The sequence below is a fragment of the Rhamphochromis longiceps genome, linkage group LG16 (genome assembly GCF_057381845.1).
Source record: "Rhamphochromis longiceps isolate RC_006_pf linkage group LG16, R_longiceps_female_GT1.1, whole genome shotgun sequence".
NCBI classification, from domain to species: Eukaryota; Metazoa; Chordata; class Actinopteri; order Cichliformes; family Cichlidae; genus Rhamphochromis; species Rhamphochromis longiceps.
The window spans coordinates 30641802-30662634 of NC_140572.1; the positions used below are offsets into that span (position 1 = coordinate 30641802).

At 42.1% G+C, this 20833-nt stretch overlaps 1 long non-coding RNA gene across 1 annotated transcript in view; it reads left to right on the top strand.

Moving 5' to 3' along the window:
• LOC146651423 (uncharacterized) overlaps positions 1 to 20833 on the top strand; it is a 54901-nt gene that overhangs the window by 26999 nt on the left and 7069 nt on the right. The window contains exon 2 of the long non-coding RNA XR_014908036.1: positions 8792 to 8902. This is a non-coding gene — a long non-coding RNA (uncharacterized LOC146651423). The remainder of the gene's footprint in view (positions 1 to 8791; positions 8903 to 20833) is intronic.

Consider the following 20833-nt stretch of genomic DNA (forward strand, 5'->3'; position numbering starts at 1 on the left):
TGTGAGACCAAAAATCATATCAATGGGGAGTCTGGGGTTTCTCCCAAACAAGAGGAAATAAGGTGCATATCCAGTAGCCTCGCTGCGCGTACAGTTGTACGCATGGACCACCTTTGCCAGGGATGCTTTCCAGTCTGCTTTTGCCCCCTCTGGGAGGTTCCGAAGCATGGCCAGCAGTGTCCTATTGAACCTTTCTACCTGACCATTTCCCTGGGGGTGGTATGGTGTGGTTCTGGACCCCTTGACTCCACTGTATCCCTCCAGCTTGGCAAAGAGTTTGTTTTCGAACTCTCTTCCCTGGTCATGATGGAGCCGTGTGGGAAAACCAAACTTCAACACAAAGTCTCCAAATATTTTCTCTGCCGCTGTTTTGGCACTTTTATCTCTGCAGGGATAAGCCTGAGCAAATCGTGTAAAGTGGTCCATGGCCACGAGGATATACTCATACCCTCCCTTACATTTCTCCAAATGTAGAAAATCAATGGAGACCAGCTCAAACGGGTACGTTGTAGTGATATTGATCAGTGGGGCTCTGGTGGGCTTGTGGGGACGCTTGTTTTTTAGACAACTACACACCTGTGTTATGTAGTGCTCCACGTCCTTCTGCATGTGAGGCCAGTAAAAGCGATCCCGAATGAGGGCCAAAACTCTCTCCACCCCCAAGTGACCCATGTCTTCATGTAGTTCTTTATAAATGAGCGAATGGAACTTCTTAGGCAGAAGTAGCTGTGTTCGGCTGAGTGTTTTCCTGTACAGTAAACCATCATTATCAAGGTGCAGTTTCTGTTTTTCCCTTGCCAGAGCAGCGATCTCCTTGTTGCCTGCCTGTTTTCTGCCTTTTGGCCACCGATTAGAGATGACATACTTCAGGACTTCCCCGATCACAGAATCCTCTTTTTGTGCATCTCTTAAGTTTGCCTTAGGGATTTCCAGACCTGACATCCCTACCTCCTCACTTTGCTCTGCTACCACAGTTGAGATGTTTAACGGGCAGAGCCAGGGTTCACTTCCCTGCAGCTGAACAGCCAGAGCCTGAGTCACGCTGTTTAGGACCTCAGGTGTCACTGCTTCTGTACACGTTTGTATGTAGTGTTCCATATCCAAGGGCATTCGTGAGAGACCATCTGCATCCCTGTTAGCTCTACCAGGTCGATACTTGATGGAGAACTGGAAGTCAGCGAGTTCAGCCACCCATCTGTGTGTGGCTGCATTCAGTTTTGCCGTTGTCAGCACATATGTGAGGGGGTTATTGTCAGTGTAGACAATGAAGGGTGGTGAATAGTAGAGATAATCTCTAAACCTCTCACATATGGCCCACTTCATGGCAAGAAATTCCAGCTTCCCTGAATGGAGGTGGTAGTTCTTCTCTGGGGCAGTAAGGGTCCTAGACCCATATGCTATAACCACTAGCTTCCCATTTTGTCTTTGGTAAAGCACAGCTCCAAGTCCCTCCTGTGATGCATCACAGTGTAAGATGAATGGTTGCTCAAAGTCAGGATAACCTAAAACGGGGGGCTGAATGAGGAAGTTGACGAGCTGACAGACCACCTGATGATGCTCAGCTGACCATACCACTGGGTGAGAGGATGGTAGCTGACCCCCTTGATTCTTTGTCTTTTTGTTGTCTTTTGACGCCCTGACTCTCCCTTCCCCTGGCTTTTCTGAGGAGAGCAGGTCATAGAGTGGCTTTGCAATGCGCGAAAAGTTAGGAATATAGTTGCGATAGTATGAGATGAATCCCAACAGCTTCCTCACTTCCCCAATGGTGGTGGGGTTCCTTTGTTTTAGGGCTTGGACAGGCGCAATGTCAGCGGGGTCCATGGTGTGACCATCTTGAGTTACCAACCTCCCCAGGAATCTCACCTGATTTTTGAACAGTTCACATTTCCTGGGTGTTAATTTCACTCCATGGCTCTGATAACGCTGCAGGACCTGCTTTAGATCATTTAAGTGGTCCTCAAATGCTTTTGAATGAACAAGGTTGTCATCCAAGTAAGGCAGACATGTGTCGTCCCGCAGCCCTGCAAGGCATTCTTCCATCGACCTCTGAAACTCTGCCGGTGCAGACGACAGCCCAAAAGGAATTCTTACCCATTCATACAATCCCCAGGGTGTGATGAATGCTGTGAGAGGGCGACTTGACTCTTCCAGGAAGCCCTGGTGATAAGCCTTCCCTTGGTCTAAGACCGAGAACCAGGAGCTTCCTTTCAATGTGTTGAGCATATCCTGTATGCGTGGTATGGGATGGCGGTCCGGGATTGACTTCGTATTTAGCTCCCTATAGTCGCAGCACAAGCGGAGGCCGCCATCCTTTTTTCGCACACATACGATGGGGCTGGAGTAGGGGGATTTTGATTTCTTTATCCACCCTCTATTCAGCAAGTCTTCCAAATATTCTTTTACTTCTTTATGAAGTGGCTTAGGCACTGATGTATATGTTCGGCGAACAGGTGTGGGGTCGCTGAGGCGGATCTTAAGCTGCAGTGAGGGGATATTGCCAACATCGTGTTCATCACGAGCAAAGGCATTACTCTCCTCCCTTAATAGCTGCCTGATCTTCAGCTGCTGTGCCGGAGAGAGATGGTCGAGGGGAACTGGGGGGTCCCAAACACCTTCACTGTTGCTTCTTGTTCTGTTTTCCTGTTCCCCAATTTGGCTAGCTGGAGGTGTAGCTGTTGCTTCTACAGTAGATCTTGTTGTTCCCATTTGTTCTATTTCCACTGTCACTGTGTTTGCTGGGTAAATAGTTCGAACCCTCTGAGTTTGTCCCAAAACAGTTCTCGGAGGCAGTATGATCTCATAAGCTTTGGTATTAGTGACTGGGAGGCTCATACGGGACCAGCTGCCTTGCTGTAAATGGACAACGCCCTCTTGCACCTCCAATCCCTCTGGCATCTGAGGGTAGGGGCTGGGCTCGAACAGTACATCCTGACCTGCTGGGAGTGGGCCTGCTCTCACACTACACTTGACCACTCTTGTCTGACCAGGTGGGATACTCATTAATTCTCTCCCAGTTTTCACTCTGCCCTCACCTAGCCCGTCGTCTCCACTCTTCATCACCTTTATAAAGACCTCAGCTTTCTTACAGTCAATGGAGAATGCTGTGCTAACAGCTTCTGTTACAGCATGAGGTGGCTCTATTCCCCTCTCTAGCATGTATTCAATCACGTTGAAGCCAATTATTGGCTCCTCCGCCACCCCGTCTTCCTGAGCTACTAATACTGGCATGAGAAGTTCTAACTGTGCAGCCTCTTCTGTGGGCAACCTGAATTTGATTTCAACCCACCCGGAAAATGGGATTGGTGTCTGGTTTACTGCCCTCCCATCTAATATACCAGGCCCAATGATTTCAGTTAAACTCCTAACTTTGAGGTGTGGGATGTTCTGTTGTCTCCATTTTTCATTTATGAGACAAACCTGTGATCCCGTGTCCCACAACGCTGCGGTTTTTACTCCCTCAAGCAGGCAGGTGATCAGGTGCTTCCTCCCTATAAGATTGAGGAGCTGGGCTCTTCGTTTTGGGGAGAGGAGGCTGACGGAAACCGCTTCATTCCTCTTATCTGGTGTGGCGGCTGCTGCTTTTGTCTCCAAATGTTTTATACTGTCCGTCAAGAGTTTGTGAACATCTTGTTGTTGCTCACCTTGGTTTAGTAGCTGAAAAGAGGGTGACGGGCGTGGGTTCACCGTGCTAGCTGACATACCAATCTGCTCTGCCCTGTCTGGAAGTTTTCTCGGGGTGCGGCATCCCCTTGACAAATGCCCACTTTGTCCACATTTGAAGCAGTGGTCGCAGTTTTCTCCTCTATTGCTGTCCTGACAATCCCTGCAGCCACGTTTGAGGCTTGGGCGGTGTGAGGGAGAAGGTCGGTGCGACTCACGAATCACTCCTTTTATTTCAGCTATTTCCCCTTTTAGTTGATTGATGATATCAAACAGCTCAGTTTCCTTGCGTGTCACTGTTGCTGGTGCTTTAGCAGCTTTACCTTTTGTCGAGGTGGAGAATGGCTGGTCTTGCCCACCCACTGCACCAACTGCTGCCTCTTGCACTGACTGTGCCTCTGCTTTTATCTCTCTTACTTTCATTTCTCGGGTGGTCTTTCTGAATTTTTGTTGCCTCTCCCACTCAAGGCTGGCCGCTTCATTTGTCTTTGCAATCAGCACATCGTCAGTGACTGTTGGATCATCCAGGTAGGGTTTGATCTGGTATTTCACATTGTCGCTAATCAGACCTGTGCCAACGGCTCGCAGAAACTTTTTCTGAATCAGTTAGACACTGTATTGTTCATCTGTCCCTGGCTCCCTTGATGATGCTAGGAGTCTTTCTTTCAGCTCGATTGCCCTAAACAGAAAGTTCTGTGGGGACTCATTACTTCCTTGAGTGATATTTATCAGCCGATGATAGAGGTCAGTAGAGCTATCCTCCTTGTAGTGTCCCCTCAGTATGGTACGAAGCTGCATGAGGGTGAGGTCTGTTTTAATCTCCAACATATCACGGAGACTTAGGCCTGGGCTTATGGCCCTAACAACAGCTTCAATAATTTCAGCTTCGCTGTGATTCTTTTTAAGTCCCATTTCGATTTGATGAATCAGGTTGGAGTATGACAGTTTGTCTTTCTGACCCCGTTCCCCAATTTGGCCACTGATTCTAAATTCCCTGCGTATAGTCACTTCAGGGGGCTGTGTTGCTGGTGAAGCAGGTAATGGTGATGGACGAGTAGGTAACTGTGCAGCCAGACCCTGACTAGTTTCTTGGGAGGCCATTCTGTCTGTCAATCTTGCCATTTCTTCCTCTAACCTTTTTGTTGAGGTTTGAAAACTTAGTTGCAATGCTGCATATTGTTCTTGTAGACTGGCCAATGCAACCGCATCCCTACTGACACTCTCTTCACGTTCCTGTGTAGGGTCATCTCTTTCCTTTAATTCTTTAACAGTTTTAATTAATCTGTCCAGGAATGTGTGTGCTACTTCCTCTTCCTCCACTTCAATAATTGTTTCAACTGCTTCACTTATTGTTCTGATCAGCGTGTGCTTCTTTGTCTGTTTTCCGATTGAGATTTTAGCTTGTAAACACACTTCTTGTAGTTGATCTGACCTTAACTGTAGCAAGCTCTCACTTAGCTGGTCTTGCAGTTGCTCCAACTCCATACTGTGGGTGACGATTCTGTAATCTCACACTGCTTCTCAGTAGCACCGCTGATCCCACCGCTGCCACCAAATTTTGTTGCACACTTGAATTAAAATGAATTGAAACCAGTGTGGCTTTGTGAGTTCGCCTTTACTGCATCTGCAAATATATACATGGACATAGCACAGCGTTACACACTTTTGCAGTCTCACATAACGCTTATAGGCGCACTGCCTTATGGGTAGTGTTTAAACTCAAATCACTAATATTTCTTACAGTGGAACAATGAAATAAACATAAACACAAGGTAGTGTGATCCACCAGTCTACATCTGCTGTGATTACAGCCCGGTACAGGTATAAATCCACAAAAGTGCCACGAGGTTTCCACACAAACTAATGAATCAGATCTAGCTGCTAATCGTTAGCATCACAGCTAATTCACATCGCTACCAATAACTTATACACTAATGACACATAGTGGGGATTAACGGCCAACTTTCCCACATTCTCTGCAACCCCGTGGACTCATCTGTAGACACATTTTAAGTTATTTACCATCTTGTATCTGCTTACCTGCAAATATATACATGGACATAGCACAGCGTTACACACTTTTGCAGTCTCACATAACGCTTATAGGCGCACTGCCTTATGGGTAGTGGCTGGCTTCTTTACTCCCGCTAGAGCTGCTCATTTTAGGGGATACTCCCTCTTGTGGTGTAACGGAGGAATAACTACGCTTCCTGCACTATGTCATTTTTGGAGACTGGGGCACACATTATTTTACCACAATCAAAGAAAATACAGATGTGAACAATCAGACCATTTAACTAACTACAATATTGTCACTAAAGCTTATGGGGGGTGTCTTGTTTTGTCCACAATGTCTTTCTTGTCCTTACATATAACATGTTTTTTTGTCTTTGCTTTTATTGGCTAGTTAGGTTTAAGCACTAAAAATAACTTGGTTAGGATTAAGAAAAGATTGTGACTTGGGTTTAAGCTTTAGTATCAAACCTGATCATTGATCATCTGACACCTTGTAGTTACAAGAGCAAAACAGCAGCTTTGACAATTCAACACGAAGTGAGCTTTTGAGTATTAGTGATTCAAACTTTTTTTACTCTTGGATATGATGCCCAGTATATACCTACCTGCTGTTTAAACAGTGTTTGCAAAGCTTCCACAGCAGAACTAAAACTTTGATGTCATGCAAAATGAAAAACATGCATCTCTACTTTCAGTCACCTCCATAATGGCTGAAATGTATTAACACCTAAATGACAGATTAATGTAAAAGTCCCCTCTGATCATTCTCATTAAGGGAAGTAAAAAATATCTACAGTTAAGCTACGCTAGCTTGCGGAGACTGCTGTTTATATTTGCAATAAATAAAATATATATATTGAATTGAATTGAATGATAGGGTAGAGTGCTAACTTACTGGATATCTTGGTTATCAAACAGCATGCATGGACAGAGGCCGATAACAGCTAAGTAATGCTAAGCAACTGAATACTAATACAACAAGTGAATCACTCGAAACTGCCAAAACTGCCAAACATCTTGTGTATGTGTAATGTTAGTACAAGGCACCACAGCAGCCATATTAATGGTCAGATAATTACATCAAGGCAAAGCTGTGTTGAAGTGAAGCCTAGGAAACAGTTAGCAGCTACAGCTGCCTTTGTCAAAATCCACCTGTCAGTCAAAGAGGCCACCGCCATTAGTACTGCAGTCTCTGAGCTTTACGAGTATCCAAATAATTGAGTTGCATGTGTTGAAAATAAAAAAAACTTGTTTGGTACTTTTTTGTGGCAGTCTAAAAAGGTAGCCTAAGGGGAGTGACTCACTGCCACAATCTAAAGTGGACATCAGAGGAAATGCAATATGTGACACTTCCATGTTACACGATGGATTGAGGTTGCTGTTGAGAATAAATGTGGTGCAGCTCACAATAGTTTCTGTGGTTTTTGTCTTCCTCAATATGTACCCACTGGGCTCTCTTTATAAACCTAACCGCACCTCCCTGCTCTCTCTGACAGCTGGTTCTTCCATTTGCTTTCCACTGTGGCTATTTTAACGAGCATGTACACATTTCATAGAAACAGTACTTCTTAGATTCTACAGCATAGCCGTTGGTGTCTTTATGTTCTCATTTTGAACTGTTAGCCCATTAGACTTTTATACAGGAAATATCCCAGCAATCATTTATTTGCTGGCTCAAAGGTCTGAGGGAATGTTTCCAAACATTTAAAATATTATTATTTTGAATCCATATCTCTTTTCTTGGAAAACTGGGATTTCTTCCTATTAATAAAGTTGAATCTTAAACACACAATCTTAAAAACAATATAATTGTCCCAATGTTATTGTTTTTGCAGATTGCTTCTAACAGGATAACATTTCCTCCTAAAAGCAAAGGTTGAGGGAAATGTTACACAAAAGAAATGTTTGCACAGCAGACCTGGGGATATACCTTTGTACAATGTCAGGAAGAGGACATTATGTGCCCTGCAGCCAGTCTAGTGGAGTGTTTCAGTGGTTTGAGATAATGTTATTGCTGGATTTGGGCAGGAACTTTAAAGCCATCCTGGGTACTTTGACCTCCACCTGGACTTGGACAGAGCACTTCTTGGATTAAATGGTTCATCCAAAATAAATTTTTCTTTGACGTTAGCTTGGTTATGGTTAAATCTCAATTACCACTGAGGCATAAAAATAAACAGAAAAAATCCTCTGTATGTAAAAACTTGATCCAACACAGATGCTTTTCTCTTAGGAAAATGTCATCTATGGACAATGGTTGTTATTCCTACTTTTCCATTACACTTTAACACAAAGAAATACTTCTGCAGTTTCAGTGATGAAAGAGTCTCTGATTTAAAGTCCTCCTGGCTACTTTTAAGCTTTAAGATCATTTAAAATTAAATGTTTCTTCGTGACCATAAATACTAATCTGCTTTAAAACTCAGTACAGGTACAGAGACTGATATCTAATATCTCTATGCAAGTTGGGCATTTAAAGATAAAATAAACAATTTTCAGTAACTAAAAGAAAGATTTCAAATGAAGTCACACAAATTTTGGCATCCACCTTTCTTTGATTTACCCACGAAGCTGGATGTTAATCAGTCTAACTCTAATTTGGCCGCCGATGACCTGGATTGACGATTGAGACAGCCTCAAGTGGACAATACAGCATCTACAGTTTTTTCCACCATCACACTGACATTCTTTAGCTCTCAATTTTGTCGCCACTTGGTGCACGTATACACCAAGTCAAGGATCAGAAAAGGAGATTAAGGACTTTTTGAGTTCTCTATCACTATCTGTGCTTAACCTCACCCTTGACTATCAAAACATGCAGTTTTTCTGCAAAAAATGAATCACATTAAAACATTTACATTTTCTTCCACAAAATACCTTTTGATTTGAAGTTTGAATCATGACTAAGACTGTTGCTAGGTAGAAGCATGTTCTATTTAGTGTGATTTTCTGTAGTCAAGCAGCAGCATTTGCCATTTTTGAATATTCCAGAGTGAGAGGCCCAAGGGCTGACATCTCTTTTTTTCATCATATGATTAAGCTCCCAGTGCTGTGTTTGGATGTCCCCTCTCTCTCTATTTTTTCACAAACTGCATATTTGTGTGTTTACTTCCAGAGGGCTCAAAGCGAGGAAACCCTTCCAGATAGATCTGCAAGGGCGTAACCAAAACTCAGGGGATAGCCGACAAGTGAGAACACGTCCTGTCAGAGAAAAGCAAGCTACCAGGTGATGTCCTCATGGACAAACACGTGACTCACATCCATGTACTGTAAAACTATACATGTCGATGTAATGAGCAACAGTGTAAATAAAGGAGCAATAAATTCTCTGTTTCCACGCAGATGTTTGCACTTGTTCTTCTGGAGTGTAAAGATGTTTGTGTAACACTAAAGAGTAGATGAAATGCGCTTTAATTCAAATGCCATCACACTGTTTCTGGACCAGCTCTAATCCACTTTGTTGGTGTGATTGTTCAGCTAAGGTTCAGCTGAGATTTGTTGCTGTGATTGAATAAAGTGAAAGAAGATAAGCTGCCTTTTATATGGTGACAACAGTACTATTGTACCAGCTGGCCTGATGCAGTCCAATGACAACATCTACGTGTGTGATGTTATTCAGGACAGAGGCATACCAGGTGTTTTCTTTATAGCTCTGAGTGTAGCCTCATCCCAGGTGCTGTTCAAAGGCCTGCCACGAGCTGAATAGACAGCATAATGTGACAGTACAGGACTTTTCCCTGAGCTGAATTAAGTCCACATATACGAGAACAAATCAAAGCTAATAACAACCAAATCTGAAAGACTTCAGTGCAAATATTGTTTGTTTTTAATTTATATAAAACTGGTCCAATCCTGGGACTGGACATAAACTACTACAGTTTCACCAAAGCTGCTTTCATAGGTGTCCTTTGCCATGCTGCTGCATTCTGTTTTCCTCCACTTTTCCTTGAAAGACAGTGTATCTCAATTCACTTCATTTTCATTCAGTGTATTGATTGAATGATCAGTTGAATTGTGATTAAAATTAAATATATAAAATCAAATCAAATAAAAAGACATGTTTCTTTTTTAATAAACTTTGATGAAGTCACTTTAGCTCCTTGAATTGACTGTAGTTTTGACTTCGTGCCATATAAATTAACTTGATTTTGACTATTTTTTCAGTTTGTGATCTTAACCGAGATTATTGTGACCGAATAAATGGATGTTCATCTGTTTTGATAGCTTTTGAATATCAAGCGTTGGCTGCTTGGTTAGAATTGGCATACACTCTGGGTCAAGGCTTTTGTGTTAACACCACAGGTAACAAAGTTAACATGTTGCCTCAGTAGAATTTTAATGTCGTGTGTGGAGTTATGAGCGAGTGTTACAAAATAGGGTTATAGTGATGGGTTACCTCAGACTGTAACCACGATAACCAACTCATGATTCAGTAGTTGTTATCATATAAAGTTTAATGGCAAACTTGATAGGGTACCAAGGTTCTTTAGATCCATGGCTCACTTACAAGATCAAGAGTTTCATAGTCAAACACATGTTCAGAGCACTACAGTCCATATATTGTTCCTCCTCAACCATATATATTTGGACACTGACACAAGCTTTTTTTTTTTTTTTACCCGTTTACTGAAACATATTTTGATTACAGTTATATAAAAAAGTAATGTGTAGACTCACCTTTTGTGGGTATCCACATTCAAATTGGATAAAGGATTTGGGAGTTTCAGGTCCTTAACATGTGCAGTCCTTTTTTTGAAAGATAAGATAAGATAAGATAAGATAAGATAAGATAACCTTTATTAGTCCCACACGTGGGAAATTTGTTTTGAAAGAGAAAGAGACTGAAAGTAATTGGACAAATGATTCAAGGGGGTATTTCATGGGTAGGTATGGGCAATTCCTTTGTTATGCCATTATCAATTAAGCAGATAAAAGGCCTGGAGTTGATGTGAGGTGTGGTGCTTTCATTTGGAAGATTTACGGTCAAAGGAGCTCTCAATCCAGGTGAAACAGGCCACCCTTAAGCTGCGAAAACAGAAAAACATAAAATAAATTGCTGCAATATTAAGAGTGGCAAAATCTACAGTTTGGTACATCCTGAGAAAGAAAGCGAGAAAGCACCGGTGAACTCGGCAACGCAAAAAGACCTGGAGGCGTGGAACAGCTCATGATCCACATCATACCACATCATATGGAAAACACGGCGGAGGCAGTGTGATGGATTGCGTATGCATGCCAGGTAGCACTGCAGTAAAGGCCTGGCACAGCATTCAAAAGGAACAAACCCAGCTTCTGGTGACGTTCAAGACTTCAGGCTGTCATTGCAAGCAAAGGGTTTCCAACCAAGTAATAGAAATGAACATTTTTTTCACTTATTTAATTTTTTTTGAGCCCCTGAAATGAATGGATTGTGTGTGTGTGTTTAAAATGCTTTAGTTCCTCACATTTTTATGCAATCTTTTTGTTAGCGAACAAAATTAAAGCTGAAAGTCTGCACTTCAACTTCATTTAAAATTCATTGTGGTAATGTACCTTTGTACAATGTCAGGAAGAGGACATTATGTGCGCTACAATCAGTCCAGTAGGGTGTTTCAGTGGTTTGAGATAATGTTATTGCTGGATGGGGGCAGGAACACCCATCCCGGGTGCTTTGACCTCCACCTGGACTTGGACAGAGCACTTCTTTGATTAAATGGTTCATCCAAAATACATTTTTCTTTGACGTTAGCTTGGTTATGGTTAAATCTCAATTACCACTGAGGCATAAAAATGAACAAAAAAATCCTCTGTATGTATGTCACCTATAGACAGGGACTTTTATTCCTACTTTTCCATTACACTTTAACACAAAGAAAAATGCTTTAGTTCCTCACATTTTTATGCAACCTTTTTGTTCAGTGAACAAAATTAAAGTTGAAAGTCTGTATTTCAACTGCATCTGAGCTGTTTCATTTAAAATTCATTGTGGTGATGTACAGAACCAATGGGCTCTGTCCAAATATTTATGCACCTAACTGTATGTAATGCATTCCCAGCAGCATACAGCCTCACCTGGCAGTTTTGGGTGGCAAATAGAATTTCCCTTGATTCCCTGAGATACTTCTGTGTGAGCTTGAAGGAAGACTTGATAAGGGTACTGTGGTGAACATGAAAGAAGAGCTACACAACGGGAATTTCTAAAAGTATTTTCTTTTCTGTGAATTCCCATTTCAAAGTTTCTTTGTAGTTCTATCCTCAATGCTTTTCCCATAGATCACATAACACATTCACTACAAAAGGTGGGAAAAGTTCTGTGATTTCTTAAAATGAAGTTCAAAAGTATTTGTTTTTTATAACAAAACCAAAGATTGCGCTTCATCTTTTCCGACTTATTTGATTTCAAGTTAGCATGATATAATTTGAAAACACCCGTATTTATGTTCAGTTTGTTATGAGCTATCATGTCACCGTCACCTGATTAGATAAACTGCCATATTTATAGAAGCATATTTTCCATCTGCATGCCATGTTTGACTGCACAGTTATTTTGATAAGAAGATTTGTTCCTTCTTGTCTCCTGTATGGTATTATAATTATGTTGTAATCCAGCAAAACAAACAAAAATACGTAAGTAAGATATGAGCAGATACTGTAGTTACAGGTCAGCTGCGTTCTGTTAACAGTTTGCAGACATTATCCTGTCAGAATTTGTGCGCTGCAAAAAGCAGGGATTTCGTGAACTGAGTATTAAATACAGGAATGCTTGCTTATGTCAAACTTGCTAAAAAGTTTCTTATTGCTGTTTTGTTTACATTATTAGTCTCATTTTTATTTGAAGAATTTCAGTCAAGATGTATTTTTCAGCATAGCACCGAAGCAGTGGCAGTGAAGTGTTACAACCAGTAAGTACCAATGATCTTCGGCCTCTGACAGTAGACTCATCTCTGTGCTTGTCCTGTTAGACCTCAGTGCAGCATTTAATATCACTGACTGCACTCTCGCCACAGAGATTAAAACACAGTGGATATTAAAGGAAATGTGGTACAGTGGTTTGGATCATATCTATCAGATAGACTCCAATTTCTTCGCTTGCAAAGTTAGTTGTGGAATTCTACAGGGTTCTGTGCCAGGACCAACATATTTTTAGCTTTAATTACCTTGGCAGCCAGTAACACCACGAGGACTCTTGGAGTTATTTTTGACCAGGGTATGTCCCTCAATGTGCATATTAAACAAATATGTAGGTCGGCTTTCTTTCATCTGTGTAATATCTCTAAAAGCATAATTTTTCAGAGTGATGCTGAAGTGTCAGTTCATGCATTTATTACTTCTAGGCTTGACTATTGTAATCCATTATTATGAGATCACTCTAACATCTACACAAAAAGCCTTCAGTTGATCCATAATACTGCAGTGGGAGTACTAAGTGGAACTGGAATGAGAGAACATATTTCTTGCATATTAGCGTCTCCTCATTGACTCCCTTTTACAGCCACAATTGAATTTAAAATCCTTCTCCTCACATACAAAGTCTTGGATAATCAGGCTCCATCATATCTTAAATACCTCATACCACCTTATTATCCTAATAGAGTTTCTGAAAATAAAATGGATGGGAGAGCCTTCAGCTATCAAGCCCCTCTTCTATGGAACCAGCTCCCTGTTTGGATTCAGGAGACCAACACGCGCTCAACTTTTAAGATTAGGCTTACAACTTTCCTTTTGATAAAGCTTTCCTTAGGACTGGATCAGGTTAGCCTGAACCGGATTTCTGGGGTTTTGTCTCCAATACACTAAAATCTTAATCTTACAATGCAAAGAGCCTGGAGGCAACTGCTGTGAATGGGCACTTGAATTAAATTGACTAGAAATGAAGGTGAATGACTGCTAACCAGGAATATTTGAATGGTTAGTACAGCTGCAAAGAAGCACACTACTGGCTCCAATCTTCCATTACAACGAGCAGGAAGCAGGAATAGTGCTTGTACTTAAGCCTGATATACTCAAATCACTAAATCAAATCAAATCACTTTTTATTGTCACATTACATGTGCAGGCACACTGGCACAGCACATGCGAGTGAAATTCTTGTGTGCGAGCCCCACAAGCAACAGAGATGTGCAAACACAACAACACAAACGAGCAAAATACAAGAATGGTCAACCTGAAACTAATAAATATATGTACAATATATAATAGTGTATGCATTTCTGGATGTGTATACTAAATATTTTCCTACGTGTGTGTGTGTGTGTGTGTGTGTGTGTGTGTGTGTGTGTGTGTGTGTGTGTGTGTGTATACACATTTTTACAAATTAAATAGTAAAAAAAAAAAAAAAAAAAAAAAAAATAATAATAATAATAATAATAAAATATATAAAATATACAGAGTTGAATATGTGCAAAACAAGTGGCATTTATATACAGTGTGGAGTGCATAATGTTGAAGTTCCAGTAGTGAAGCTGAGGTGTCTATGACGTGTTCAGCAGTCTGATGGCCTGATGGAAGAAGCTGTCTCTCAGTCTGCTGGTACGGGACCGGATGCTGCAGAACCTCCTTCCTGATGGAAGCAGTCTGAGCAGTTTATGGCTGGGGTGACTGGAGTCCTTGATGATCCTCCCCGCTTTCCTCAGGCACCGCTTCCTGTAGATGTCTTGGAGGGAGGGAAGCTCACCTCCAATTATCCGTTCAGAGCACCGCACTACTCGCTGGAGAGCTTTGCAGTTGTAGGCGGTGCTGTTGCCATACCAGGTGGTGATGCATCCAGTGAGGATGCTCTCAATGGCACAGTGATAGAAGGTCCTGAGGATGCGGGGGCTCATGCCGAATCTTTTCAGTCTCCTGAGAAAGAAGAGGCGCTGCTGCGCCTTCTTCACTGTTTTGTTTGTGTGTACTGACCACGTAAGATCCTCAGCCAGGTGTACGCCAAGGAACCGGAAGCTGCTCACTCTCTCCACAGCAGCGCCGCTGATGGTGATGGGGGTGTGTACTTCTCTGCACCTCCGGAAGTCCACTATCAACTCCTTTGTCTTTGCGACGTTGAGGGTGAGATGGTTGTCTTGACACCAGTGGGTCAGGGCGCTGACCTCCTCCCTGTAAGCCGTCTCATCACCGTTGGTGATAAGACCCACCACTGTAGTGTCGTCCGCAAACTTCACAATGATGTTGGAGCTGTTAGTGGCTGTGCAGTCGTAGGTGTAGAGTGAGTACAGGAGAGGGCTCAGTACACACCCCTGTGGAGCACCAGTGTTCAGTGTGATGGGGGATGAGGTGATGCTGCCCAGTCTGACCACTTGGCGTCTGTCAGACAGGAAGCTAAGGATCCAGCTGCAGAGGGAGCTGCTCAGTCCTAGATCCTGCAGTTTCCTGTCCAGCTTCGAGGGAACGATGGTATTGAATGCTGAGCTGTAATCTACAAACAGCATCCTCACATACGTGTCTCTCTTCTCCAGGTGTGACAGGGCAGTGTGTAGTGTCAGGGCTATGGCATCATCAGTGGACCTGTTGTGGCGGTATGCAAACTGTAGAGGGTCCAGTGAGTCGGGTAGTGCAGAGCAGATGAAGTCCCTGACCAGCTTCTCGAAGCATTTGCTTACGATGGGGGTCAGGGCTACAGGTCGCCAGTCGTTCAATGAGGAGATGGTGGAGGATTTGGGTACAGGGACGACGGTGGCCATTTTGAAGCAGGCTGGGACTACAGACAGAGAGAGGGAAAGGTTGAAGATGTGCGTGAACACTCCAGCCAGCTGAGCCGCGCATGACCTGAGGACGCGGCCGGGAATCCCGTCCGGACCAGTAGCTTTGCGTGCGTTCACCTTCCTGAAGCACTTCCGCACATCCTCCTCAGACACAGTGTGCGCACTGACGTCATCCGCGGTGCGCACACTGTCCGGTCTCATGGTGTTCGCTGTGTCGAATCTAGCGTAGAATACGTTTAGATCCTCACACAGAGAGGCCGTGGTCTGTGGTGTGCTGGTTTTCCCTCTAAAGTCTGTGATCGTGTTTAGTCCCTGCCACATACTCCGAGGGTTGTCAAACTGTTGTTCCACCCTGTCCCTGTACTCACGTTTGGCTGCTTTGATCGTCTTCCGGAGTTGGTAATGTGCGTGTTTGTAGTCCGATGTGTTCGCGGAGGCAAAGGCGGTGTTCCGTGCCGCCAGTGCCGCGCGAACATCTCCGTTAATCCAGGGTTTTTGATTTGGGAAGGATTTGACTGTTCTGGATGGGACGACATCTTCCACGCATTTCCTGATAAATCCACAGACTGAGTCTGTGTATTCATCAATGTCTCTGGCGGCCACGTGAAACATTTCCCAGTCCGCGTGATCAAAACAGTCCCGCAGCGCAGACTCCGATTGGTCCGTCCAACAGTGCACCGCCCTCCGGGTTGGAGACTCTGGTTCATACTACATTGGGACCACTGTGTTTTACACTTTTTCACTTCCATTTTCACTGGTTGGGTTTATGGACAAAAAAACTGCAGCAACCCAGAATATTACAATGAGTGAATGACAGACCCACTTCACAAAACCATAACCCAGTGAAGACAACATGCTGCATACATGCTGCTACACATGTGACAATTAAAGAACCTTGAACCTTGACAAAATGCCACTAATTGATGTCCCATGTATGAGAACAGGCTGCACATGAAAGGATGACATCATATTGCACTGAACATAATACTTGCTGCCACTAGAATATGGCTATGGAGGACAACATGGAGGATGACAGTATGTTGACAGATGACAAACCAAAATATATTTCTGCTTCACGACAGTGCACGTTTGGTGGATTTTCACTTCTCATTTTTCTGCAGTAGAAACCAGCATAGCTACATAGTTACTGATGCCTCCATTGTTAATACATGCAAATTAGCTAGACACAAATCAAGGACACTTGCAAATGTCAGTGAGGGCAGCCTGTCCTAAGGATCTGATTTGGGTGCAGATGGAACAAAGCCTTCAACCGGAGATATACTTTTTAACCACTGTTTGCATAAACATTCATCTGTGTCATAAATATAGCTAACCTCCATACCACTTGTGTTTTTGTATTCCAGTAGAGACGTTTCTGAGTTAGGCACCACGTTTGGACCTAATCTGAGATATCAGACCCATATGTGCTCAATTTTAATTCATAGTTCTGAATCACCAGCTACCACAGGAGTCTGATGACTGAACACTGCACATAATTCAGACACTATTCCCACTCCTTTTTCCATCCTGTAGTGTTGTGCATGGACCTAATCTTTTAGGATTTGCTTCCATGTAATTTTGGAGGTTTTTGTGTCAATTCCTAAAATAGTACTGAGCTCTTGCCAGATATTTTTTTAGAACTATATTTATAACTTGGCAAACTTTTTGCTATCCTGTCTGGTATTGTGCCTATGGACTCCATCACATTGCATTAATTTATAAAGTCACAGATTGACTCTGGGAACAGTAGTGTTGTGGAGGTTGGCATTGCCTGGATTTGCATGTGTTGAGTGTAAAGGGTGGTCTGTCTTTATGTGCTAATCCTCAGATAGAGTGGGGATCTGTCCATGATTTATCTCACCCTTTAGCAGGTGGGATAGGCACCAGGCCGTAGGCAACCATGAATTGGACAAGTGTAAGAAAATGGATCAACGGGTAGCTAACACTTTAAAAGGATACGGGATAAGAGAGGCAGCTATCTCAAACACAGAATTAAAAGCAAGCATACCTCTGATGTTAATGTTGTTACTGAAAGGCTATTTTAAATGAAGGTTGGTAGGTAGAGATTAAAATGGCTTTAAACAAGGGGATTAAAAACTAACACTGACATTAAAATATAAAAAAAACTGTAAGAATTGCACATATACACAATGCATATATACTCACCTGAAGTATTGATAGGTATTTTTGATCTAAGTTGGAAGAATTTAATGTGTGTATTCCTTAGTTCAATGGGATGCCAATCATTTTTCTGCTGTAATGACTGGTTTTAGATTGTAAGACCTTCTTGGGCTTCCTCCAAACATGCTTTTTATTAATCCCGGAGAGAAAAATCTTGCCAGATTCCACTTAGCTCACTCCCATGTCTGCAAACAATTAAACTATCAAACAGAACCATTCCAAGAGGAAGTTAGCCTATTATTCTGAATTACAGTTTAAGAGATTGTATTTCCTTGTCTTGTTTCCTTGACACAGTGTCTCATGTGTCCCTGATCAGCACATCACTTGTGGTTAATCAAGCTCACATTCTACTTTGACGTGCTCTTCCTTTTCTAATGGGTAACGTGGAGCTTTCAAAATATTCTGTCTGGCCACTTTCCAGAGAGCCAAATGAGTCTACTGTGCAGTTCAAAATGTTGTCAATAAAATCATTTTTAGAGAGTTTTATGTCTTATGTTGAGCTGCAAAATCTTTTGAAATCTGGGTTATAAGATCATATACAGTTTTGATCAAACTGCTTGCTGGGAAACGTTTTTGTTCTTGCACTGTATAACCAGAAATGTTTACCAGAAAGCAGCAGGATATCCCCAAAGCATCAGGAAGGACATCCGCAAAACTAATCAACCCTAAACCGCAGAGACCCCTAAGTGGCTGGATTCACGTATCCTTATGGGTTCACCTCAGTCAGATCCTGTATCTAGCAGGGGTAAAGTCCACTAATCAGGCTTTAAGTCATCTTTATTGACCATGAATTAATTCCAAGGCCCCCCACACATAACTTGACCGAGATGGGTGTTTAATGGCTTAATGATGGAGCAATTAATCCATCTAAGAGCTTTCTTTCTCCATTTTTGACAGACCCCTCTAATGTTCGCTGTTTTGACTTTAGAATTTTAGTATTTTTACCTACATGAAAGATGTCACTTCAAGGATGTGTTTTTAAGACATGTCCACCACTGTGATCTAAACTATAATAATTACAGTAGTTAAATTGATTGACATGAAACCTTTAAATACTTTGGTAATCTTGTATTACTGTTTGTATTTATCCTGTAAAATACCCCAAAATCTACTGGACTGACTGGCATTTGATGTACATATTACTCTGGTACCAGTGTGAGGTGATTGACAGATTTGAGTAAAATATTAGCTTTTAGACTGTCTATTTGGAAATTGGAACACAGATCATGATGAATGTACTTTTTAAGGTCAAAATTTCAGTTTGCCCAATGCTGACACACTCAAATAACCACTGGATGTTAATCCATAGACCTCCATATTTAAAATGTCTCATCTGAGCATTCAATAATAAATAAGTTTTGGTCTCTGCACTTAATTCCCTATACAGAGTAGTTTTCTTGTAAATGTATTTTGGGGAAATATTTTATTAAAGTCTAAGATTAATATTTTTGGGGGTGTGGCCTCTTTGACTGTCAGGTAGATGATTACATTTGTAGCTGCTACCTGTCAGCTTCACTTCAGCTAGAGTTCCTGAACTGGACCTCTGGACTAGCTATGGAGTTAATTGTACTCAAAAACCAGTCAAGAAGTCTGAGCTCCAGTTTTGGTGAGTGAAATACTAGGATTTTATTTGGATGTTACTAAGCACAAATTAGCAGATATTTGTGTCTTTGCGAAACACCCATACAGTCTACTGATGTAGCTTGAAAACTAAGCTAGCTAGCATTACCCGGCTAGCTTTGCTTATGGGGCCAGAAGTGTAGCACACCACATATAGCAGAGTGTGGTGTGCTAAGGCAAGACATGGTCATAGTAATGGTCAAGTTAAGGCTACAAAATGCAAAACAGTAAATTAATCTGCTTTAAATTTCCACAGGAATCCATCAATTACTTGATAAATGTCTGTACAAAGTTCATCTCTAATCCAACCAAGCTTTCCCGAGTTTTTCTGATGACCAATGTTTTAAAGATCTGCTTTAAAATGCCTTAAATATGATTAGGTCAGAAGAGGAAAGCCAACATGACAGATGTGTTTCTGTCTCATTAATCATTAAAGTACCCCAGTGTGTTAGCTATGTCTACTTCTACATTAACACACTGTGTCAACAACAATGCCACAATCTGTTCCTGAAATAGACATTTTCCCAGAATCAATTCACTCAGTATCTCAGATTGGGGAATGGAGTGGTGGGAGGGAGGATGCCAGGGAGGGAGAGATGGGATCAGAGCTGGATTAGAGTGAAGCTGTAATTTACTGACTGAGAGCTGGGAAAGAGCTTCACATTATCACCACCTTTTTTTTTCTTTGGTGATTTGAATTCTTAGAAGTGTTTTGCTTTAATGTTGAGCTATAGCATGATGGTACATGCTATAGCTTGGCAATCTTGTTCAGCTCAGTGTCTAATATTAGTGTCAGGAAAAAAACAGACCATATGGCACAATCTTGAAGATATTTCACATTTTCATCTTGAATTCAACCTTGCTCTATAAGTCATGTTTTGTTACTGGGCGTTACGTGACTCGAAAATCCTTTTTTTCCCTCAAGGCTTACAGTTTGTTAAGTCTTCAGTTAAGCATTTGTAGCAAATACCATTAATGATTTGTTTTGACATAGGCTAGAAGCTGCAGGTTGCAGAAAGAAGTAATATTTAGAGTCACATGGAAGCCAGTTTACTGGGAGTCTGGGAGTTTAAGGAGATTATGATTATATTTAAACTTGTAACAGCCATCCGGCCTATTTGTGGCCACAGGAAGTACAGTCCTGTTGCTGCTATCTCGATGCAGATGCGAGCAGCTGTGCATCTTTCCTGCCGGAGATAGAGTGAAAGCACCTGGCAGCTTAAAGCTCAGGGCCCTGTGCTTCGTACGTCGCTTACTACATCCAAGATCAAATGAAACATCCAAGACCAAATCATCGCGCTAACTCTGAGCTCGCTATTCCGGTTCCCCGAACACACCTGTTGTTGACGATTAGTATAGCTGGATGAAGTAATGTGAGATCACTGGGTGGCCCAACAGGGGCTACGCATCGATAGTAGAAACATTGATCGGCAACCCTTTGATTGGTCGGCGAAAATGTCGAAGGAGCGCGCTCGGTATTTTTCGGCAGCAGAGCAAGAACTCTTGAGTGAGGGATTTCAGGAGTTTCAGAGTTTAATTAAAACGCAAGGGAACACTGCAAAGGCTGCAAAAGCAAGGAGAGAGGGCTGGCAGAAAGTTGCTGACAAATCAAACTCGTAAGTAATTCAATAATAACAATAATAATGGAGTGGATTTATATAGCGCTTTTCAAGGCACCC